Source organism: Plectropomus leopardus, chromosome 13 (genome assembly GCF_026936395.1).
Source record: "Plectropomus leopardus strain MGB_pleo_1.0 chromosome 13, ASM2693639v1, whole genome shotgun sequence".
Classification (NCBI taxonomy): Eukaryota; Metazoa; Chordata; class Actinopteri; order Perciformes; family Serranidae; genus Plectropomus; species Plectropomus leopardus.
Window position 1 is genome coordinate 9,254,283 of NC_142188.1, and position 22,864 is coordinate 9,277,146.

At 33.8% G+C, this 22,864-nt stretch overlaps 1 protein-coding gene across 21 annotated transcripts in view; it reads left to right on the forward strand.

Moving 5' to 3' along the window:
* Positions 1 to 4,942, forward strand: part of camk2g2 (calcium/calmodulin-dependent protein kinase (CaM kinase) II gamma 2) — a 77,723-nt gene extending 72,781 nt beyond the window's left edge. For all 21 annotated transcript variants that reach the window (XM_042502213.2, XM_042502215.2, XM_042502216.2 and 18 more), the window contains one exon: positions 454 to 4,942. The gene's annotated coding sequence lies outside the window, so the exon portion shown is untranslated. The remainder of the gene's footprint in view (positions 1 to 453) is intronic.
* The last annotated feature ends 17,922 nt before the right edge of the window (positions 4,943 to 22,864 follow it).

Here is a 22,864-nt window from a genome sequence, read left to right on the forward strand (position 1 = left end):
ATTGCACTATGACATTTTTTATTTTATTTTGGACAGCATACTTTACTGTGACTGATTTATGTTAATTAAACTTTTTTTATGACAGTGAAAGACATGCTGTACTATGACTTTTCTTTACCTTTTTTGAGGGCATGGTATAATATTACTTTCCAATACCATTTTAGAAGACAAACTACACAAACATTATTATGTAATTTTGGGTGTCATATGACCTTTTAATGCCATTTCAGGCAACATGCAATGCTTTGACTTTTTGCTATTTTTGAAAACATACACACTATGACTTTTTTACGCTATTTATTAGGTCATACTATATTTGACTTAATGCTATTGTGGACATGGCATAAAAACAGTGTAATAGTGTGTACTTTGATTTTAATGCTATTTCTGTTGACAAGCTATTGTATGAATGTTTCAGTTTCCACACTAACCTTTGCATCGTTCTTTCTTCAGCTTTGCCTGAACTCTAAAGCTGTTTGGAGCATTTATCCTCCGTGGTCGGATTGGTGCCTGGATCCTGGCCGGGAAGAGGCTGCTTGGAAAGTTGTAAAAACAAAAAAGAGGGGAAAATACATTATAAATTAAAAAGAAAAATAAACAAACAAAAAATGCATATTTCAAAGGCTTGACTGAATTACCGACCACACCGACCAACACCAATCCAGTCCAACCCTAGCTAGGTGATGTTGGGGCCCGGCTGACGTCAGCCCCTTCTTGCAGATGGTGCATGTTTCTGGTGGCGACACGGGGGCGATGCTGTCCTGGTCCTTGTCTCCCATGGCCTTTATTTCCCTGTCTTTGTTTTGTCTCCTGTCTGGAAAAGTATTAAACCTGTTAAAAATATATATTTAACAACAGAATAACATTTCACATACATAGTAATTAGAAATTGGGTGGAAAGTAGATTATCTGGAAAAATATTTTGTGTTGTTTTGAGAGAGCAGCAGAACGTCGACTTTAATAGAAGTTTGTTTTACGGTTAACAGGTATATGTGGGTTGGGTTTATGGGAACGGGAGCAACTAATATCTACTTAATATCAGAGTTTAACATTTAAGTGTCAGGTTTGAGTACACACACAATGTTTTAAAGGGTTTAGGCGTTGTGATTGGTTATTGAAGGGACCTTTATTTTTATTTTGTGTTTTTGTATTATGTGTTATTAAGCTGTTTTTACCTGAATGATGTATTTTAAAGTATTTTGTGTTGAAAAAGGATCATTTTTAATTGAAGGGGGATTTTATTTAATAGAATTATGTATAAATAGATATTTATATAGGAGAAAAGGGGAAACATGATTTACTTTCAGGGTGTTGGGAGGAGAGTTGAGCATGAGTGGGTGTTTTTTTTTTTGTTTTCTGCTTTGAGGTCCCGAGTTGTAAATACAAAAACACACGTGCTCACACACCATGCATGCACACACACACTTTCAAGGTCCCTGTGCTCCAGCCTTTAGGGTCGAGCCTCTCTTGAGCTTTAGACACAACAGACGTCCAGGCCAGCTCATCCTGAAGTTGCAGAAGGCCTCCGCGCTGCATTGTTTGGAGTCGAACACTGAGAGGCGCCATCAGTTAATGTCTAAAGCTCCTCACATTTCTGAACTACCTAATCTGAAAGCTCAGACGCTCTCTTGCGCCAACTTTTTACTTTTCTGTCGTGTGTTTTTGACGTGAAGCATGAAACATTTGAACTGTCATATGGCCTGTACTGTTTTTGCACAGACACTTGAGACTCGATGCTGTTGCGTTCGCTCTTTTGAGGGAGTGAACCTTTCTGCAACTTCAGGTTATGCTCGCCAAAATCCCTTCCGTCCGCCCTACCTCTGCCCTTCTACTTCCATCATTCCTGCTCTACATCCATCGCTAACGAGCCCCATTACTGTCCTAGTAGCGCCACGCCGTGTGATGATGATGTCACCTTTATGCCTGTCTCTTGTTCTGATTGTGTTCTTAAAATTTGTGTGTTGTCCGTCTTGGCTTGCTGTACTTCTGTGTGAAGTCCTGGCACTATTTTAAAAAAAAAGCATGTTAAAAAGGGAATGCGGCCGAGGTATTGGACAAAAAAAAGGCATGATGGGAAGAGGGCTGTGCCGGCTGGAGGGCTGAGGGACCTTTGCTGATGGCAATCAATGTATTTGGTCCCTTTTGTCACCGTTTCTGTTGTAAATGTTGTAGTTGTTAGTGTTTTGATGTTGATATTTTTATCACTTGTTTTAGCCAGAACTATATAAAAAATTAAGGGTTGAAATGAGAGGAGGCCGAGACTGCCACAACCCTTTTTTACTGTCCCTGTTTCCCCTCACACACTGATTAATACACACACTGAATGCTGAAATCTTCACAAAAAACACTTAACACACTCCTAATTATATTGGAACTCAGATCATCATAAAAGCACATGAGATTCTCCTTTTAAAGAGGACAAAACATATCTGTGTGTCAGTGGTTGAACTTTGCAGCACTGTTTTTTCACTGTGTCGTAGAAACTTTGTGAGTGTGTGTGACTTCGTACCAGCGGAGGGGTGTCCCGTCTCTGTGCTACGCTGCTCCGTAGTAACTCATGCTCGACTTAGGCTGTTGCTCATGATGATGCTACAAATCATCACATACAGTGTCTATGTGCGTACTCTGACACAGTCAAACAATTTTAAAAAAGAAAAGAAATCATATGTGAGACCTGTCCTACTGTATCAACCGCCTGTGCTTCTTTCTGAGTGCTGTGACATATCTGACATGCCATGAAAACTGTGTCCCCCAAACGCACACACAAACACACACTCTTTTTGCACCACGACGACAATGCGTTGTAAAATCATTACTGAAACTATGTGATGTTTTTTATGGCTCTAAGTAGATCTGTTTGTGCTGTGGGCACCGGCCCAGTTGTCTGTTGATGCCACCGATCTGACAAGATGCTTTTCTTTCGTTGTGTATTTCCACAGTCATGGGGATGTTTAAATGTTACAGATCATCTACAAGAAGGAAAAAACTGATATGATGAAACAGTTAGCTGCACAGTCAGTTTGCCGAAGTATTTGGACAGCTGGATCGAGTTGAAATTTGCATTTTTGATTGATTGATATGAAGCCAAAATAGACCTTCACAGCAGACATTTGACACACAAAAGCACAGGTGTAAACAACATAAATAAAAGCTGATAAATAAAATGCATATGGCTTTCACACAAAAAAATATGTTTTTCCTGTTATCTATAGTGCTATCTATTAATTTAGATAGTTTTGGTGTGAGTTGCAGAGTGTTGTAGATATCGACCTTACAGTTGTCTGCCTTCTCTCTAATATATTGGAACTAGATGGCACTCAGCTTGTGGTGGTCAAAGAAAAACAAACAAAGAAAAAAACATTTGAAAAAGTCAACAGCAATGTCTCTTTCCAGAAATTATCACTGGGTTTTGTGTTTTCTTACAACTAAACAATAGCTGAATTTGGAGGCTAATGCACACCTTTAAAAGAAGGTGTGCATTAGCCAATTTGCGGCGAGATGCATAGGTGGAAAATATGTAAAGATTTAAAAACAAACAACAAATAAACTCCACACTGTCCAATTACTTGCACTAAACTTAATTATCAAGGAAACAATGTTTCGGTCATCAGACTCAACCAGATGAAGGTCCGAGTGTATTTTTTTAACTAAGCAAGCGTGCATCAGCGCCAGATGTAAACATTAATTGTCCGCGCTGAGCTGTTAGGTCAGCTAGCTCAGTGTTTTGTCAGTGAGGGAGCAGTAGATGTGCAGTGAAAGAAAGAAACAGCTTCTACATGAAACTGCTCACAAAGGTGTGCAGATTATCTTCAGTAACCAGGTCATGATTTCTGGAAAGAGACGTTGCTGTTGAGTTTGAGAAGCATATTTTTGTGAAGCTTGTAGCACCTCAAAGCCGAGCGCCATCTAGTTCCAGTTTATTGGAGGGAAGGCGGACATCTATATCTCAAACTCTTTGCAACTCACACAAAACAATGTTGACTGATAAAAAGCTCTACAAGTAGGAGGAGAAGTATGTATTTTTAATTTGGGGTTCAAACCGCCCCTTTAATGAAACAGAGCTATTATTTTTATTATTATTTATACCTGTGCTTTTCTTGCCATGACAGTAGATGTAGAAGTAAAAGAATTTGTCTGAAGAGTAGGCAGTGGGTGCACACACACACACACACACACACACACACACACACACATATACACACACACACACACACACACACACACACACAGCGTGACCTCCCTGCTTCAGCTGAAGTGTCATTTAGATCCATTGTAATGTAACAGACTGCATTTTAACTTGACAGGGTATCGACTTTTAAGTCTCACTGATGTAAATAGGAAACGTGACCAAATATAAACTTACCTTTACACTGAGTAGCTTTGGGCTCATCGCAGCTACCTGTAAGAGAGAAATAATTCAAAGTAACTTGCTGTCTGTTGTTTTGCTTCATATAATGGTTTTGCGACTGGGTGCAAAACTTATAAACTCCATAGTTAAAATACTTTGGCAAATGTCTTAATATATGTTAGATTAAAAACAGAACCTGACTGAACTGAAGGGAAGAAAAACTTTGAAAAAGGATAATTAAAAACCACAAACTTAAACAGCAACACTATATATGCAGTTCTACAAATGGAAGAAATATGCATGTCTACTTTCTGGTAATTTTTCACTGTTTACTTGATAAAGAAATGGAAATCTATGTTACTTGCATCCTCGAGGTTATGAAACGGCTCCGTGTGATTTGAGATGTCGAAATCAAGTGATGTTTTCTCACAGTAAAAAGCATAAACGATTAGCAGAAGCCTTAGCTTGTGAGTAAATTTATTGCATTGTAACCTTATACTAAAGGGGCTACATGTGTCTATACTCTTTGAGTTTCAATTGGATGCTGGATTTTTTTGCATGACCATACAGTTAATAAACATACATTAAAAATGACACAGTGTTTGTTTGGATGGTTGTTATTCATAGCTTTGTTTTTGTACAACAGTGAGATTATTTAATAAAAGTAGCATTTGAGTATGAAAAAAAAATAAATACAGTATTTGTAAAAGTAAAATAATTAAAAATGATTTTAATGCTGAGATTTCAATTTTGTATTATTATTTTTATTATGCAAATGTTTGCTTAATTAATGCATTTTTTTTCAATGCCCAACTAACTATCACTGTTCTACCTTTACAGAGGTGTGGGGTTTGCACGGATGAAGGCCAGATCCACGTGCCGTGCGGGGAAAAACACTCAAGTTAAGTCAAAGGTGCAGTTATTTTTATAATTCTATTTCTTTAGCCGTCAAACAATGCAGTGATGTTTTTTGTTGTGCTGGGTTACTTATCTGAAGTGTTGTTTAATTTTTATGACATGTAGAAATTTGACTTTTTTACACATACTATACCATTGCCTTTTTCACCATATTTTTGACATGCTAAATTATAATGTTTTTTGGCCTTTTTTGGACTTTATTCCCACAATGTATAATATATCAGGTTTCTACAAGCTATTATATGTTTTCTTCAGGCATTTTTTTGACATGTAAAAATTTGACATTTTTTCTGTGGTGCTTTTGTCCATTTTTTTTCCACGTGCTAAATTGTTTTTGCCATTATGACCTGTCAAATTTTGACTTTTTCCACATAACATGCAATAGCTTTTTTTCACCATTTTTTCAACATGCTAAATGATGAGATTTTTGGCCTTTATTCACACTTAGTATACTCCAACGCGTTTCTACAACTATTATAAGTCATTTTCAGCCATTTTTAGGAGCAGTCAAAATTAGACTTTTTTCCACATACTTTACTAAGGTGTTTTTTTGCGATTTTTTAAATATGCTTAATTATGAGTTTTTTGGCTTCTTTGGTCTTTATTTCTACTTTGTGTACGATAACGTGTCTCTACAAGCTGTTATATATAGTTTTCAGCAATTTCTATAATATGTCAAATTTTGACTTTTTTTTACACATACAATATTATTGCCTTTTTGGCCTCTTTTTGACATGTTAATTATGATGTTTTTGGCCTTTATTCCCACTTTGTATACTATAACAGGTTATAGCAAAAAAGCCATACTATAGTATTGCATTTTCGGCTTTTTTACTCATTTTTTCAACATGCTCTATTATGGTGTTTTTGGACGTTTTTGCAGAATACTTTGACACGGCATGGCTCAGCACACTGTTTTAGGTGGTTTCCAAGTGTTTTTTTTTTTTTTTTTTTTTGGTATTTCAAATTTTGACATTTTTCACCAAAATTGCAATACTACAGTGTGGTTTTTTTTTCTATAGTATGGCTTTTTCACTCATTTTTTCAATGTGCAATATTCTGGTGTTTTTGGACATTTTTGCAAAATACTTTGCCATGGCATGTGTTGGCACACTATTTTAGGTGGTTTCGAGGTGTTTTTAGGACATTTGAAATTCAGGCGTTTTTCACCAAACATGCAATACTATAGTATGGCTTTTTCGCTTATTTTTTCAAACGTGCAATATTCTGGTGTTTTTGCAAGTTTTTGCAAAATACTTTTCCATGGCATGTCTTAGCACGCTCTTTTATTTGTATTCCAAGTGTTTTTAGGACATTTGAAATTTTGACATTTTTCACCAAACATGCAATACTATAGTATGGCTTTTTCGCTTATTTTTTCAATATGCAATATTCTGGTGTTTTTGGACGTTTTTGCAAAATATTTTGCCATGGCATGTCTCAGCACACTCTTTTATTTGTATTCCAAGTGTTTTAAGGACACTTGAGATTTTGACATTTTTCACCAAAAATGCAATACTATAGTATGGCTTTTTCACTCATTTTTTCAGCGTGCAATATTATGGTGTTTTTGGACGTTTTTGCAAAATACTTTGCCATGGCATGTGTTGGCACACTATTTTAGGTGGTCTTGAGGTGTTTTTAGGACATTTGAAATTCAGACGTTTTTCACCAAACATGCAATACTATAGTATGGCTTTTTCGCTTATTTTTTCAACGTGCAATATTATGGTGTTTTTGCAAGTTTTTGCAAAATATTTTGCCATGGCATGTCTTAGCACGCTGTTTTAGGTGTGTTCGAAATGTTTTTGAGACATTTCAGATTTTGACATTTTTCACCAAAAATGCAATACTATAGTATGGCTTTTTCGCTTATTTTTTCAATATGCAATATTCTGGTGTTTTTGCAAGTTTTTGCAAAATACTTTGCCATGGCATGTCTCAGCACGCTCTTTCAGGTGGTTTCCAAGTGTTTTTAGGACATTTTAAATTTTGACATTTTTCACCAAAATTGCAATACTATAGTATGGCTTTTTCACTCATTTTTTCAACGTGCAATATTATGGTGTTTTTGGACGCTTTTGCAAAGTACTTTGCCATGGCATGTGTTGGCACACTATTTTAAGTGGTTTCCAAGTGTTTTTAGGACATTTAAAATTCAGACGTTTTTCACCAAAATTGCAATACTATAGTATGGCTTTTTCACTTATTTTTTCAATATGCAATATTATGGTGTTTCTGCAAGTTTTTGCAAAATACTTTGCCATGGCATGTCTCAGCATGCTCTTTTATTTGTATTCCAAGTGTTTTTAGGACATTTGAAATTCAGACATTTTTCACCAAACATGCAATACTATAGTATGGCTTTTCCACTCATTTTTTCAATATGCAATATTATGGTGTTTTTGCAAGTTTTTGCAAAATACTTTGCCATGGCATGTCTCAGCATGCTCTTTTATTTGTATTCCAAGTGTTTTTAGGACATTTGAAATTCAGACATTTTTCACCAAACATGCAATACTATAGTATGGCTTTTTCACTCATTTTTTCAATGTGCAATATTCTGGTGTTTTTGGACATTTTTGCAAAATACTTTGCCATGGCATGTGTTGGCACACTATTTTAGGTGGTTTCCAAGTGTTTTTAGGACATTTGAAATTCAGACATTTTTCACCAAACATGCAATACTATAGTATGGCTTTTTCGCTCATTTTTTCAGTGTGCAATATTCTGGTGTTTTTGGACGTTTTTGCAAAATACTTTGCCATGGCATGTGTTGGCACACTATTTTAGGTGGTTTCGAGGTGTTTTTAGGACATTTAAAATTCAGACTTTTTTCACCAAACATGCAATACTATAGTATGGCTTTTTCGCTCATTTTTTTAATGTGCAATATTCTGGTGTTTTTGGACGTTTTTGCAAAATACTTTGCCATGGCATGTCTTAGCACGCTCTTTTATTTGTATTCCAAGTGTTTTTAGGACATTTAAAAATTTTGACATTTTTCACCAAACATGCAATACTATAGTATGGCTTTTTCGCTCATTTTTTCAATATGCAATATTCTGGTGTTTTTGCAAGTTTTTGCAAAATATTTTTGCCATGGCATGTGTTGGCACACTATTTTAGGTGGTTTCGAGGTGTTTTTAGGACATTTAAACTTCCGACGTTTTTCACCAAACATGCAATACTATAGTATGGCTTTTTCGCTCATTTTTTCAACGTGCAATATTATGGTGTTTTTGGACGTTTTTGCAAAATACTTTGCCATGGCATGTATCAGCACGCTCTTTTATTTGTATTCCAAGTGTTTTTAGGACATTTGAATTTTGACATTTTTCACCAAAAATGCAAGACTATAGTATGGCTTTTTCGCTCATTTTTTCAATATGCAATATTCTGGTGTTTTTGGACGTTTTTGCAAAATACTTTGCCATGGCATGTGTTGGCACACTATTTTAGGTGGTTTTGAGGTGTTTTTAGGACATTTAAAATTCAGACGTTTTTCACCAAACATGCAATACTATAGTATGGCTTTTTCGCTCATTTTTTTAATGTGCAATATTCTGGTGTTTTTACAAGTTTTTGCAAAATACTTTGCCATGGCATGTCTCAGCACGCTCTTTTATTTGTATTCCAAGTGTTTTTAGGACATTTAAAATTCAGACGTTTTTCACCAAACATGCAATACTATAGTATGGCTTTTTCGCTCATTTTTTCAACGTGCAATATTATGGTGTTTTTGGACGTTTTTGCAAAATACTTTGCCATGGCATGTGTTGGCACACTATTTTAGGTGGTTTCCAAGTGTTTTTAGGACATTTAAACTTCCGACGTTTTTCACCAAACATGCAATACAAGAGTATGGCTTTTTCGCTTATTTTTTCAACGTGCAATATTATGGTGTTTTTGCAAGTTCTTGCAAAATACTTTGCCATGGCATGTCTCAGCACGCTCTTTTATTTGTATTCCAAGTGTTTTTAGGACATTTCAAATTTTGACATTTTTCACCAAACATGCAATACTATAGTATGGCTTTTTTCTCATTTTTCAATGTGCAATATTCTGGTGTTTTTGGACATTTTTGCAAAATACTTTGCCATGGCATGTGTTGGCACACTATTTTAGGTGGTTTCCAAGTGTTTTTAGGACTTTTAAAATTCAGACGTTTTTCACCAAACATGCAATACTATAGTATGGCTTTTTCACTCATTTTTTCAGCGTGCAATATTCTGGTGTTTTTGGACGTTTTTGCAAAATACTTTGCCATGGCATGTCTCAGCACGCTCTTTTATTTGTATTCCAAGTGTTTTTAGGACATTTGAATTTTGACATTTTTCACCAAAAATGCAAGACTATAGTATGGCTTTTTCGCTCATTTTTTCAATATGCAATATTCTACAATATTCTGTTTTGGACGTTTTTGCAAAAAACTTTGCCATGGCATCTGTTGGCACACTATTTTAGGTGGTTTCAAGGTGTTTTTAGGACATTTAAAATTCAGACGTTTTTCACCAAACATGCAATACTATAGTATGGCTTTTTCACTCATTTTTTCAGCGTGCAATATTCTGGTGTTTTTGGACGTTTTTGCAAAATACTTTGCCATGGCATGTCTCAGCACGCTCTTTTATTTGTATTCCAAGTGTTTTTAGGACATTTGAATTTTGACATTTTTCACCAAAAATGCAAGACTATAGTATGGCTTTTTCGCTCATTTTTTCAATATGCAATATTCTGGTGTTTTTGGACGTTTTTGCAAAAAACTTTGCCATGGCATCTGTTGGCACACTATTTTAGGTGGTTTCAAGGTGTTTTTAGGACATTTAAAATTCAGACGTTTTTCACCAAACATGCAATACTATAGTATGGCTTTTTCGCTCATTTTTTTAATGTGCAATATTCTGGTGTTTTTGCAAGTTTTTGCAAAATACTTTGCCATGGCATGTCTCAGCACACTCTTTTATTTGTATTCCAAGTGTTTTTAGGACATTTGAGATTTTGACATTTTTCACCAAACATGCAATACTATAGTATGGCTTTTTCGCTCATTTTTTCAACGTGCAATATTCTGGTGTTTTTGGACGTTTTTGCAAAATACTTTGCCATGGCATGTATCAGCACGCTCTTTTATTTGTATTCCAAGTGTTTTTAGGACATTTGAATTTTGACATTTTTCACCAAAAATGCAAGACTATAGTATGGCTTTTTCGCTCATTTTTTCAATATGCAATATTCTGGTGTTTTTGGACGTTTTTGCAAAATACTTTGCCATGGCATGTGTTGGCACACTATTTTAGGTGGTTTTGAGGTGTTTTTAGGACATTTAAAATTCAGACGTTTTTCACCAAACATGCAATACTATAGTATGGCTTTTTCGCTCATTTTTTTAATGTGCAATATTCTGGTGTTTTTACAAGTTTTTGCAAAATACTTTGCCATGGCATGTCTCAGCACGCTCTTTTATTTGTATTCCAAGTGTTTTTAGGACATTTGAAATTTTGACATTTTTCACCAAACATGCAATACTATAGTATGGCTTTTTCGCTCATTTTTTCAATGTGCAATATTCTGGTGTTTTTGGACATTTTTGCAAAATATTTTGCCATGGCATGTGTTGGCACACTATTTTAGGTGGTTTCCAAGTGTTTTTAGGACATTTAAAATTCAGACGTTTTTCACTAAACATGCAATACTATAGTATGGCTTTTTCACTCATTTTTTTCAGCGTGCAATATTCTGGTGTTTTTGGACGTTTTTGCAAAATACTTTTCCATGGCATGTCTCAGCACGCTCTTTTATTTGTATTCCAAGTGTTTTTAGGACATTTGAAATTTTGACATTTTTCACCAAACATGCAATACTATAGTATGGCTTTTTCGCTCATTTTTTCAATATGCAATATTCTGGTGTTTTTGGACGTTTTTGCAAAATATTTTGCCATGGCATGTCTCAGCACGCTCTTTTATTTGTATTCCAAGTGTTTTTAGGACATTTGAAATTTTGACATTTTTCACCAAACATGCAATACTATAGTATGGCTTTTTCGCTCATTTTTTCAATGTGCAATATTCTGGTGTTTTTGGACATTTTTGCAAAATACTTTGCCATGGCATGTGTTGGCACACTATTTTAGGTGGTTTCCAAGTGTTTTTAGGACATTTAAAATTCAGACGTTTTTCACCAAACATGCAATACTATAGTATGGCTTTTTCGCTCATTTTTTCAATATGCAATATTCTGGTGTTTTTGGACGTTTTTGCAAAATATTTTGCCATGGCATGTCTCAGCACGCTCTTTTATTTGTATTCCAAGTGTTTTTAGGACATTTGAAATTTTGACATTTTTCACCAAACATGCAATACTATAGTATGGCTTTTTCGCTCATTTTTTCAATATGCAATATTCTGGTGTTTTTGGACATTTTTGCAAAATACTTTGCCATGGCATGTGTTGGCACACTATTTTAGGTGGTTTCCAAGTGTTTTTAGGACTTTTAAAATTCAGACGTTTTTCACCAAACATGCAATACTATAGTATGGCTTTTTCGCTCATTTTTTCAACGTGCAATATTATGGTGTTTTTGCAAGTTCTTGCAAAATACTTTGCCATGGCATGTCTCAGCACGCTCTTTTATTTGTATTCCAAGTGTTTTTAGGACATTTGAAATTTTGACATTTTTCACCAAACATGCAATACTATAGTATGGCTTTTTCGCTCATTTTTTCAATATGCAATATTCTGGTGTTTTTGCAAGTTCTTGCAAAATACTTTGCCATGGCATGTCTCAGCACGCTCTTTTATTTGTATTCCAAGTGTTTTTAGGACATTTGAAATTTTGACATTTTTCACCAAAAATGCAAGACTATAGTATGGCTTTTTCGCTCATTTTTTCAATATGCAATATTCTGGTGTTTTTGGACGTTTTTGCAAAATACTTTGCCATGGCATGTGTTGGCACACTATTTTAGGTGGTTTTGAGGTGTTTTTAGGACATTTAAAATTCAGACGTTTTTCACCAAACATGCAATACTATAGTATGGCTTTTTCGCTCATTTTTTCAATGTGCAATATTCTGGTGTTTTTGGACGTTCTTGCAAAATACTTTGCCATGGCATGTCTCAGCACGCTCTTTTATTTGTATTCCAAGTGTTTTTAGGACATTTGAAATTTTGACATTTTTCACCAAACATGCAATACTATAGTATGGCTTTTTCGCTCATTTTTTCAATATGCAATATTCTGGTGTTTTTGCAAGTTCTTGCAAAATACTTTGCCATGGCATGTCTCAGCACGCTCTTTTATTTGTATTCCAAGTGTTTTTAGGACATTTGAAATTTTGACATTTTTCACCAAACATGCAATACTATAGTATGGCTTTTTCGCTCATTTTTTCAATGTGCAATATTCTGGTGTTTTTGGACATTTTTGCAAAATATTTTGCCATGGCATGTGTTGGCACACTATTTTAGGTGGTTTCCAAGTGTTTTTAGGACATTTAAAATTCAGACGTTTTTCACTAAACATGCAATACTATAGTATGGCTTTTTCACTCATTTTTTTCAGCGTGCAATATTCTGGTGTTTTTGGACGTTTTTGCAAAATACTTTTCCATGGCATGTCTCAGCACGCTCTTTTATTTGTATTCCAAGTGTTTTTAGGACATTTGAAATTTTGACATTTTTCACCAAAAATGCAAGACTATAGTATGGCTTTTTCGCTCATTTTTTCAATATGCAATATTCTGGTGTTTTTGGACATTTTTGCAAAATACTTTGCCATGGCATGTGTTGGCACACTATTTTAGGTGGTTTCCAAGTGTTTTTAGGACTTTTAAAATTCAGACGTTTTTCACCAAACATGCAATACTATAGTATGGCTTTTTCGCTCATTTTTTCAACGTGCAATATTATGGTGTTTTTGCAAGTTCTTGCAAAATACTTTGCCATGGCATGTCTCAGCACGCTCTTTTATTTGTATTCCAAGTGTTTTTAGGACATTTGAAATTTTGACATTTTTCACCAAACATGCAATACTATAGTATGGCTTTTTCGCTCATTTTTTCAATATGCAATATTCTGGTGTTTTTGCAAGTTCTTGCAAAATACTTTGCCATGGCATGTCTCAGCACGCTCTTTTATTTGTATTCCAAGTGTTTTTAGGACATTTCAAATTTTGACATTTTTCACCAAACATGCAATACTATAGTATGGCTTTTTCGCTCATTTTTTCAATGTGCAATATTCTGGTGTTTTTGGACATTTTTGCAAAATACTTTGCCATGGCATGTGTTGGCACACTATTTTAGGTGGTTTCCAAGTGTTTTTAGGACATTTAAAATTCAGACGTTTTTCACCAAACATGCAATACTATAGTATGGCTTTTTCGCTCATTTTTTCAATATGCAATATTCTGGTGTTTTTGGACGTTTTTGCAAAATATTTTGCCATGGCATGTCTCAGCACGCTCTTTTATTTGTATTCCAAGTGTTTTTAGGACATTTGAAATTTTGACATTTTTCACCAAACATGCAATACTATAGTATGGCTTTTTCGCTCATTTTTTCAAGATGCAATATTCTGGTGTTTTTGGACATTTTTGCAAAATACTTTGCCATGGCATGTGTTGGCACACTATTTTAGGTGGTTTCCAAGTGTTTTTAGGACTTTTAAAATTCAGACGTTTTCACCAAACATGCAATACTATAGTATGGCTTTTTTCGCTCATTTTTTCAACGTGCAATATTATGGTGTTTTTGCAAGTTCTTGCAAAATACTTTGCCATGGCATGTCTCAGCACGCTCTTTTATTTGTATTCCAAGTGTTTTTAGGACATTTGAAATTTTGACATTTTTCACCAAACATGCAATACTATAGTATGGCTTTTTCGCTCATTTTTTCAATATGCAATATTCTGGTGTTTTTGCAAGTTCTTGCAAAATACTTTGCCATGGCATGTCTCAGCACGCTCTTTTATTTGTATTCCAAGTGTTTTTAGGACATTTGAAATTTTGACATTTTTCACCAAAAATGCAAGACTATAGTATGGCTTTTTCGCTCATTTTTTCAATATGCAATATTCTGGTGTTTTTGGACGTTTTTGCAAAATACTTTGCCATGGCATGTGTTGGCACACTATTTTAGGTGGTTTTGAGGTGTTTTTAGGACATTTAAAATTCAGACGTTTTTCACCAAACATGCAATACTATAGTATGGCTTTTTCGCTCATTTTTTCAATATGCAATATTCTGGTGTTTTTGCAAGTTCTTGCAAAATACTTTGCCATGGCATGTCTCAGCACGCTCTTTTATTTGTATTCCAAGTGTTTTTAGGACATTTGAAATTTTGACATTTTTCACCAAACATGCAATACTATAGTATGGCTTTTTCGCTCATTTTTTCAATATGCAATATTCTGGTGTTTTTGGACATTTTTGCAAAATACTTTGCCATGGCATGTGTTGGCACACTATTTTAGGTGGTTTCCAAGTGTTTTTAGGACATTTAAAATTCAGACGTTTTTCACCAAACATGCAATACTATAGTATGGCTTTTTCGCTCATTTTTTCAATATGCAATATTCTGGTGTTTTTGGACGTTTTTGCAAAATACTTTGCCATGGCATGTCTCAGCACGCTCTTTTATTTGTATTCCAAGTGTTTTTAGGACATTTGAAATTTTGACATTTTTCACCAAACATGCAATACTATAGTATGGCTTTTTCGCTCATTTTTTCAATATGCAATATTCTGGTGTTTTTGGACATTTTTGCAAAATACTTTGCCATGGCATGTGTTGGCACACTATTTTAGGTGGTTTCCAAGTGTTTTTAGGACATTTAAAATTCAGACGTTTTTCACCAAACATGCAATACTATAGTATGGCTTTTTCGCTCATTTTTTCAATATGCAATATTCTGGTGTTTTTGGACGTTTTTGCAAAATATTTTGCCATGGCATGTCTCAGCACGCTCTTTTATTTGTATTCCAAGTGTTTTTAGGACATTTGAAATTTTGACATTTTTCACCAAACATGCAATACTATAGTATGGCTTTTTCGCTCATTTTTTCAATATGCAATATTCTGGTGTTTTTGGACATTTTTGCAAAATACTTTGCCATGGCATGTGTTGGCACACTATTTTAGGTGGTTTCCAAGTGTTTTTAGGACTTTTAAAATTCAGACGTTTTTCACCAAACATGCAATACTATAGTATGGCTTTTTCGCTCATTTTTTCAACGTGCAATATTATGGTGTTTTTGCAAGTTCTTGCAAAATACTTTGCCATGGCATGTCTCAGCACGCTCTTTTATTTGTATTCCAAGTGTTTTTAGGACATTTGAAATTTTGACATTTTTCACCAAACATGCAATACTATAGTATGGCTTTTTCGCTCATTTTTTCAATATGCAATATTCTGGTGTTTTTGCAAGTTCTTGCAAAATACTTTGCCATGGCATGTCTCAGCACGCTCTTTTATTTGTATTCCAAGTGTTTTTAGGACATTTGAAATTTTGACATTTTTCACCAAACATGCAATACTATAGTATGGCTTTTTCGCTCATTTTTTCAATGTGCAATATTCTGGTGTTTTTGGACATTTTTGCAAAATACTTTGCCATGGCATGTGTTGGCACACTATTTTAGGTGGTTTCCAAGTGTTTTTAGGACATATAAAATTCAGACGTTTTTCACCAAACATGCAATACTATAGTATGGCTTTTTCGCTCATTTTTTCAACGTGCAATATTATGGTGTTTTTGCAAGTTCTTGCAAAATACTTTGCCATGGCATGTCTCAGCACGCTCTTTTATTTGTATTCCAAGTGTTTTTAGGACATTTGAAATTTTGACATTTTTCACCAAACATGCAATACTATAGTATGGCTTTTTCGCTCATTTTTTCAATATGCAATATTCTGGTGTTTTTGCAAGTTTTTGCAAAATATTTTGCCATGGCATGTATCAGCACGCTCTTTTATTTGTATTCCAAGTGTTTTTAGGACATTTGAAATTTTGACATTTTTCACCAAACATGCAATGCTATAGTATGGCTTTTTCGCTCATTTTTTCAATATGCAATATTCTGGTGTTTTTGCAAGTTTTTGCAAAATATTTTGCCATGGCATGTATCAGCACGCTCTTTTATTTGTATTCCAAGTGTTTTAGGACATTTGAAATTTTGACATTTTTCACCAAACATGCAATGCTATAGTATGGCTTTTTCGCTCATTTTTTCAATATGCAATATTCTGGTGTTTTTGCAAGTTTTTGCAAAATATTTTGCCATGGCATGTATCAGCACGCTCTTTTATTTGTATTCCAAGTGTTTTTAGGACATTTGAAATTTTGACATTTTTCACCAAACATGCAATACTATAGTATGGCTTTTTCGCTCATTTTTTCAATATGCAATATTCTGGTGTTTTTGCAAGTTTTTGCAAAATATTTTGCCATGGCATGTATCAGCACGCTCTTTTATTTGTATTCCAAGTGTTTTAGGACATTTGAAATTTTGACATTTTTCACCAAACATGCAATACTATAGTATGGCTTTTTCGCTCATTTTTTCAATATGCAATATTTTGGTGTTTTTGCAAGTTTTTGCAAAATATTTTGCCATGGCATGTATCAGCACGCTCTTTTATTTGTATTCCAAGTGTTTTTAGGACATTTGAAATTTTGACATTTTCACCAAACATGCAATGCTATAGTATGGCTTTTTCGCTCATTTTTTCAATATGCAATATTCTGGTGTTTTTGCAAGTTTTTGCAAAATATTTTGCCATGGCATGTATCAGCACGCTCTTTTATTTGTATTCCAAGTGTTTTTAGGACATTTGAAATTTTGACATTTTTCACCAAACATGCAATACTATAGTATGGCTTTTTCGCTCATTTTTTCAATATGCAATATTCTGGTGTTTTTGCAAGTTTTGCAAAATATTTTGCCATGGCATGTATCAGCACGCTCTTTTATTTGTATTCCAAGTGTTTTTAGGACATTTGAAATTTTGACATTTTTCACCAAACATGCAATACTATAGTATGGCTTTTTCGCTCATTTTTTCAATATGCAATATTTTGGTGTTTTTGCAAGTTTTTGCAAAATATTTTGCCATGGCATGTATCAGCACGCTCTTTTATTTGTATTCCAAGTGTTTTTAGGACATTTGAAATTTTGACATTTTTCACCAAACATGCAATACTATAGTATGGCTTTTTCGCTCATTTTTTCAATATGCAATATTCTGGTGTTTTTGGACATTTTTGCAAAATACTTTGCCATGGCATGTGTTGGCATACTATTTTAGGTGGTTTCCAAGTGTTTTTAGGACATTTAAAATTCAGACGTTTTTCACCAAACATGCAATACTATAGTATGGCTTTTTCGCTCATTTTTTCAATATGCAATATTCTGGTGTTTTTGCAAGTTTTTGCAAAATATTTTGCCATGGCATGTATCAGCACGCTCTTTTATTTGTATTCCAAGTGTTTTTAGGACATTTGAAATTTTGACATTTTTCACCAAACATGCAATGCTATAGTATGGCTTTTTCGCTCATTTTTCAATATGCAATATTCTGGTGTTTTTGCAAGTTTTTGCAAAATATTTTGCCATGGCATGTATCAGCACGCTCTTTTATTTGTATTCCAAGTGTTTTTAGGACATTTGAAATTTTGACATTTTCACCAAACATGCAATGCTATAGTATGGCTTTTTCGCTCATTTTTTCAATATGCAATATTCTGGTGTTTTTGCAAGTTTTGCAAAATATTTTGCCATGGCATGTATCAGCACGCTCTTTATTTGTATTCCAAGTGTTTTTAGGACATTTGAAATTTTGACATTTTTCACCAAACATGCAATGCTATAGTATGGCTTTTTCGCTCATTTTTTCAATATGCAATATTCTGGTGTTTTTGCAAGTTTTTGCAAAATATTTTGCCATGGCATGTATCAGCACGCTCTTTTATTTGTATTCCAAGTGTTTTTAGGACATTTGAAATTTTGACATTTTTCACCAAACATGCAATACTATAGTATGGCTTTTTCGCTCATTTTTCAATATGCAATATTCTGGTGTTTTTGCAAGTTTTTGCAAAATATTTTGCCATGGCATGTATCAGCACGCTCTTTATTTGTATTCCAAGTGTTTTAGGACATTTGAAATTTTGACATTTTTCACCAAACATGCAATACTATAGTATGGCTTTTTCGCTCATTTTTCAATATGCAATATTTTGGTGTTTTTGCAAGTTTTGCAAAATATTTTGCCATGGCATGTATCAGCACGCTCTTTTATTTGTATTCCAAGTGTTTTAGGACATTTGAAATTTTGACATTTTTCACCAAACATGCAATGCTATAGTATGGCTTTTTCGCTCATTTTTTCAATATGCAATATTCTGGTGTTTTTGCAAGTTTTTGCAAAATATTTTGCCATGGCATGTATCAGCACGCTCTTTTATTTGTATTCCAAGTGTTTTAGGACATTTGAAATTTTGACATTTTTCACCAAACATGCAATACTATAGTATGGCTTTTTCGCTCATTTTTTCAATATGCAATATTCTGGTGTTTTTGCAAGTTTTTGCAAAATATTTTGCCATGGCATGTATCAGCACGCTCTTTTATTTGTATTCCAAGTGTTTTTAGGACATTTGAAATTTTGACATTTTTCACCAAACATGCAATACTATAGTATGGCTTTTTTCGCTCATTTTTTCAATATGCAATATTCTGGTGTTTTTGCAAGTTTTTGCAAAATATTTTGCCATGGCATGTATCAGCACGCTCTTTTATTTGTATTCCAAGTGTTTTAGGACATTTGAAATTTTGACATTTTTCACCAAACATGCAATACTATAGTATGGCTTTTTCGCTCATTTTTCAATATGCAATATTCTGGTGTTTTGGACATTTTGCAAAATACTTTGCCATGGCATGTGTTGGCATACTATTTTAGGTGGTTTCAAGTGTTTTTAGGACATTTAAAATTCAGACGTTTTTCACCAAAAATGCAATACTATAGTATGGCTTTTTCGCTCATTTTTTCAATATGCAATATTCTGGTGTTTTTGCAAGTTTTTGCAAAATATTTTGCCATGGCATGTATCAGCACGCTCTTTTATTTGTATTCCAAGTGTTTTTAGGACATTTGAAATTTTGACATTTTTCACCAAACATGCAATGCTATAGTATGGCTTTTTCGCTCATTTTTTCAATATGCAATATTCTGGTGTTTTTGCAAGTTCTTGCAAAATATTTTGCCATGGCATGTCTCAGCACGCTCTTTTATTTGTATTCCAAGTGTTTTTAGGACATTTGAAATTTTGACATTTTTCACCAAACATGCAATACTATAGTATGGCTTTTTCGCTCATTTTTTCAATATGCAATATTCTGGTGTTTTTGGACATTTTTGCAAAATATTTTGCCATGGCATGTATCAGCACGCTCTTTTATTTGTATTCCAAGTGTTTTTAGGACATTTGAAATTTTGACATTTTTCACCAAACATGCAATGCTATAGTATGGCTTTTTCGCTCATTTTTTCAATATGCAATATTCTGGTGTTTTTGCAAGTTTTTGCAAAATATTTTGCCATGGCATGTATCAGCACGCTCTTTTATTTGTATTCCAAGTGTTTTTAGGACATTTGAAATTTTGACATTTTTCACCAAACATGCAATACTATAGTATGGCTTTTTCGCTCATTTTTTCAATATGCAATATTCTGGTGTTTTTGGACATTTTTGCAAAATACTTTGCCATGGCATGTGTTGGCATACTATTTTAGGTGGTTTCCAAGTGTTTTTAGGACATTTAAAATTCAGACGTTTTTCACCAAAAATGCAATACTATAGTATGGCTTTTTCGCTCATTTTTTCAATATGCAATATTCTGGTGTTTTTGCAAGTTTTTGCAAAATATTTTGCCATGGCATGTATCAGCACGCTCTTTTATTTGTATTCCAAGTGTTTTTAGGACATTTGAAATTTTGACATTTTTCACCAAACATGCAATGCTATAGTATGGCTTTTTCGCTCATTTTTTCAATATGCAATATTCTGGTGTTTTTGCAAGTTCTTGCAAAATATTTTGCCATGGCATGTCTCAGCACGCTCTTTTATTTGTATTCCAAGTGTTTTTAGGACATTTGAAATTTTGACATTTTTCACCAAACATGCAATACTATAGTATGGCTTTTTCGCTCATTTTTTCAATATGCAATATTCTGGTGTTTTTGGACATTTTTGCAAAATATTTTGCCATGGCATGTATCAGCACGCTCTTTTATTTGTATTCCAAGTGTTTTTAGGACATTTGAAATTTTGACATTTTTCACCAAACATGCAATGCTATAGTATGGCTTTTTCGCTCATTTTTTCAATATGCAATATTCTGGTGTTTTTGCAAGTTTTTGCAAAATATTTTGCCATGGCATGTATCAGCACGCTCTTTTATTTGTATTCCAAGTGTTTTTAGGACATTTGAAATTTTGACATTTTTCACCAAACATGCAATGCTATAGTATGGCTTTTTCGCTCATTTTTTCAATATGCAATATTCTGGTGTTTTTGCAAGTTTTTGCAAAATATTTTGCCATGGCATGTATCAGCACGCTCTTTTATTTGTATTCCAAGTGTTTTTAGGACATTTGAAATTTTGACATTTTTCACCAAACATGCAATACTATAGTATGGCTTTTTCGCTCATTTTTTCAATATGCAATATTCTGGTGTTTTTGCAAGTTTTTGCAAAATATTTTGCCATGGCATGTATCAGCACGCTCTTTTATTTGTATTCCAAGTGTTTTTAGGACATTTGAAATTTTGACATTTTTCACCAAACATGCAATACTATAGTATGGCTTTTTCGCTCATTTTTTCAATATGCAATATTCTGGTGTTTTTGCAAGTTTTTGCAAAATATTTTGCCATGGCATGTATCAGCACGCTCTTTTATTTGTATTCCAAGTGTTTTTAGGACATTTGAAATTTTGACATTTTTCACCAAACATGCAATACTATAGTATGGCTTTTTCGCTCATTTTTTCAACGTGCAATATTCTGGTGTTTTTGCAAGTTTTTGCAAAATATTTTGCCATGGCATGTATCAGCACGCTCTTTTATTTGTATTCCAAGTGTTTTTAGGACATTTGAAATTTTGACATTTTTCACCAAACATGCAATGCTATAGTATGGCTTTTTCGCTCATTTTTTCAATATGCAATATTCTGGTGTTTTTGCAAGTTTTTGCAAAATATTTTGCCATGGCATGTATCAGCACGCCCTTTTATTTGTATTCCAAGTGTTTTTAGGACATTTGAAATTTTGACATTTTTCACCAAACATGCAATACTATAGTATGGCTTTTTCGCTCATTTTTTCAATATGCAATATTCTGGTGTTTTTGCAAGTTTTTGCAAAATATTTTGCCATGGCATGTATCAGCACGCTCTTTTATTTGTATTCCAAGTGTTTTTAGGACATTTGAAATTCAGACGTTTTTCACCAAACATGCAATACTATAGTATGGCTTTTTCGCTCATTTTTTCAATATGCAATATTCTGGTGTTTTTGCAAGTTTTTGCAAAATATTTTGCCATGGCATGTATCACCACGCTCTTTTATTTGTATTCCAAGTGTTTTTAGGACATTTGAAATTTTGACATTTTTCACCAAACATGCAATACTATAGTATGGCTTTTTCGCTCATTTTTTCAATATGCAATATTCTGGTGTTTTTGGACATTTTTGCAAAATACTTTGCCATGGCATGTGTTGGCATACTATTTTAGGTGGTTTCCAAGTGTTTTTAGGACATTTAAAATTCAGACGTTTTTCACCAAACATGCAATACTATAGTATGGCTTTTTCGCTCATTTTTTCAATATGCAATATTCTGGTGTTTTTGGACGTTTTTGCAAAATATTTTGCCATGGCATGTATCAGCACGCTCTTTTATTTGTATTCCAAGTGTTTTTAGGACATTTGAAATTTTGACATTTTTCACCAAACATGCAATGCTATAGTATGGCTTTTTCGCTCATTTTTTCAATATGCAATATTCTGGTGTTTTTGCAAGTTTTTGCAAAATATTTTGCCATGGCATGTATCAGCACGCTCTTTTATTTGTATTCCAAGTGTTTTTAGGACATTTGAAATTTTGACATTTTTCACCAAACATGCAATGCTATAGTATGGCTTTTTCGCTCATTTTTTCAATATGCAATATTCTGGTGTTTTTGCAAGTTTTTGCAAAATATTTTGCCATGGCATGTATCAGCACGCTCTTTTATTTGTATTCCAAGTGTTTTTAGGACATTTGAAATTTTGACATTTTTCACCAAACATGCAATGCTATAGTATGGCTTTTTCGCTCATTTTTTCAATATGCAATATTCTGGTGTTTTTGCAAGTTTTTGCAAAATATTTTGCCATGGCATGTATCAGCACGCTCTTTTATTTGTATTCCAAGTGTTTTTAGGACATTTGAAATTTTGACATTTTTCACCAAACATGCAATACTATAGTATGGCTTTTTCGCTCATTTTTTCAATATGCAATATTCTGGTGTTTTTGCAAGTTTT